A 3,185-nucleotide genomic window follows, 5' to 3' on the forward strand; every position below is an offset into this window, starting at 1 on the left:
TCGAGTGTAATCAAGAAATTAGAGCACAGAGCCGGTGTTTGTGAACTACATTTGATATGTGTGAGATACTCGGGTGTATCTGAAGATAACAGCGTTTTTCGCCTTTAATGCAGGTCGGAGTTCCCATCGGAGCGCTTGAACTATCAGCTGTTTGCGGAGTGGCAGGCCAAACCTTCGATTCCAGTTCAGCAGGCCGAAGTTTTGTGGTGATATATCATGTTTTTATAGTAATATTTATTCACTATTATATCAGAGATATCACATATGTACATATGTACATGTCACACTCCATTTTCCAAAAAAAAAATCAAACTGCCCAATTAAAACACACAGTTCGAAGAATTTCACCAAAATTGTTGGTTTTGAGCAACTGTCACATTGTGATATTTGTGCAAACACACAGCCATACGTTTGTATCTCGTCGATACTGAAGCATTTTCCACTACCTAAGTGCACACAAGTATCTATGTATATATGTAGCCATGTGTTTCCTCAATTGGTAAGTGTACTCAGATATGCTCTCTTATCTGTGTTTGCCCGGTTTCTTTGCTCACAAAATTCTCACGTCTGTCAAACAAAATAAAAAACGAAGACGAAAACGACAGACGACAAACTACATCATGGAAATGATAATGCCCACGGGAAGAAGCAGAGCAGCAAAAACCAAGTGTCGGAAAAAAGAGCTGATCCACCCAAGACTTTCCACTTACCCGATAAATGGGTAAATATATTTGGGATCACAAATGGGTGGGGAGTGTATTCACCCGAATTAAAATAGGTTGGTTTTCAGAAGTTTTGTAATTTAAAAACTCCTTATCAAGACTAATTCGGAGTCTTTTTAATCGATGCAAGTTTATTGGAATAGCCGAGTCTTATAGAACATGTAAAGATACGATCGATTACTGCCCCAAACTATAGCCCAGAGTCTCACATTTCCCCGCCAACAATGTTTGCCTGTTACAAATGACCAAAAACCGAAAAGTGATGAACAAACCGAAAGTGATATGCAAATATTGACACTGGCATCAAATCGGCGATCGGCATCTTCAGGCTCTGTATACCTGGTAAATAGCTATGGTAATAATAATGGTAAATTCCGAGAAGATGCTGTTTGACTTTGGGAATTTGGTATATGTATATGTAGGTTACAGAATCCGTTTTTTTGGGGAACCAAATTAGGTGGTCAGTTCCATTGCGTCTCGCCTCGTCAAGTTGTATATTTAGAATAGACAAATTAGAGACACATATCCAAAGCAAACCAAAACCAGCTGCATGGCATTTATCTATTGTTCGTACGATTTTAGCCCGTGCTGCGTATTTAACATGGAACAACTCTTGTGTTTGCCTATTTATTTTAGTAATCAAAGTGTGCTCGGTTTTTAAATTGATGTTGGTACCACCCATTGCGTTTATACATGGGACTTTAAAAATTATCTAATTACTTGTGCACGACATGTTTTAAGTACAAGTCAAGCAAGGGTTTCCTCTTAGGGCACACACTCGATTATATGAATACATTTTTTTTAGCAATTTCCAGGTAATCTCTCTAGTCCATCAGCCTGACCAGAGTCGCGTTCGATTTAGCTTTTCTCTGCTTCCTGGTAACACTTATTTTTGGACGCTGTCGCCGTGCTCTGCAAGTGATTCCATCAAAATCGCATAAATCCAAAACTAAACGTTTTGGTCGCCGCACGCCGACTCAACCCGCCCCTCCCTGCCTCTCCCTGCCCCGCCCCTTTTGTGGCTCGTCAACCCAAAAATAGTTCATGTACGAATTTTTGATTTTAAGCCAAAACGCCGCCGAATAAATACATTTTAAAACAGAAAGAATCTCTTTGGCTGCCGAGTTCGAAACCCCTTCTGCCCACCGCAAATGTACGTATGAAGATATGTATACTCACATCTCTTAATCAGCCTTGTCTTAAATTCCATTGAACTTCATGGGACCGCAAACAGTTATTAGTAATTAACATTTGACCGCGAATTTCTTGCCTTCCTCAAAGAATTAATTGTTTTCCATTCGGCACCCTTGCGGAGGGTCAGTCGGAAAGTTGCCACGTTGAAGAGAAGATATGAACCTCCGGACTCCTATAAGGCAAATACATATAATCTTGATCAGCAATAGGTAACCATTTGAATATCCCTGAAACCTAACCAAATGACTTATTGCTAATTCTGTTACTACAAAGTGTGTAAGCCGCAACGAGATCGAAAGATAAGCTCGTAGCATAGTCATTTTTACAACTTCGATTTACAATATTTATGAATATCGGAAGACTACATGCATATAGCTGTCGTTAAAAAAATTATTCAACTAATTGAAGAAATCTACGAATCTAATCTTTTGGTCGCACATACATATCTAATTCGAAAAGTACTATGAAATCTAAAATATGTACTATGTTAAGTACTATAGGTACGTTTTATTTCTCTCTTGTTTTGTTGAGCTTTTTCGGAAATTGGAAATTGAGTTAGTTTTCAGGGGTTTTCAGTCTCATTAAGTTTTACCCTGATTTATTTTGGTTTCAAAACAAATACATTTTTGAAGTGCTAGCAAATGAAGTATAATTTTCGAAAATATTACTGAAAATTACTTTGATGAAACATTTTATTTGACTTTTTATTTGATTGATCCTTATTCCGGGGAAGCTGCGTAAATATATAGGTGGAACTCAAATCCATTGGAGAAATGTTGAACTTCTTATGCACTGTCAGCGTATTATTTTTCTTGTGTCGTGTAAGATGACATTTCCTGCAGAAACGGCCTTCGAAGCATTTTCTTTGTATTTTCGGGGGGTTATTGTGTCTGCTGCGCAGTTTAGTACATACAAATCGGTTCCTCGGATTTCGGGTGATTTTAGCTGACCACATTTTCCGTTCATTAAACCGCAAAAAATGGATACAAACTCAACGAACTCAAGCGAAATTCAATTTCCCACATAATAATATTATTTATTGAAAAAAAGTGTACATGAACACCAGTTAAGCTCTCTGAAACTCAATAATAATAATATTATTGCTTTGCAGATATTAATTGAATGCCTAAACAATAATTTGCGATCCCGCAATTCTATATTGTGAAAGCTGAGAACGAAAAACATTTAAACAACTAAAATTGAACACAAATCAATTATGCAAAGAGAAAAATGTATTAATGCAAATTCCTTATAAATATAAAATATTAG

The 3,185-nt window shown here is 37.1% G+C and overlaps 1 long non-coding RNA gene across 2 annotated transcripts; it reads left to right on the top strand.

Annotated features, from left to right (window-relative positions):
- Window positions 1-275: 275 nt before the first annotated feature.
- Window positions 276-1,087, top strand: LOC108097198. Of its 2 annotated transcripts, none has more exons than XR_001771766.2 (3): window positions 276-499; window positions 593-721; window positions 791-1,087. It is a non-coding gene; the product is annotated as an uncharacterized LOC108097198 (long non-coding RNA). The 2 variants fall into 2 exon arrangements; XR_001771765.2 differs by having other exon boundaries at window positions 779-1,084.
- Window positions 1,088-3,185: the final 2,098 nt, after the last annotated feature.

The sequence above is a fragment of the Drosophila ficusphila genome, unplaced genomic scaffold (genome assembly GCF_018152265.1).
Source record: "Drosophila ficusphila isolate 14025-0441.05 unplaced genomic scaffold, ASM1815226v1 contig_198, whole genome shotgun sequence".
NCBI lineage: Eukaryota > Metazoa > Arthropoda > Insecta > Diptera > Drosophilidae > Drosophila > Drosophila ficusphila.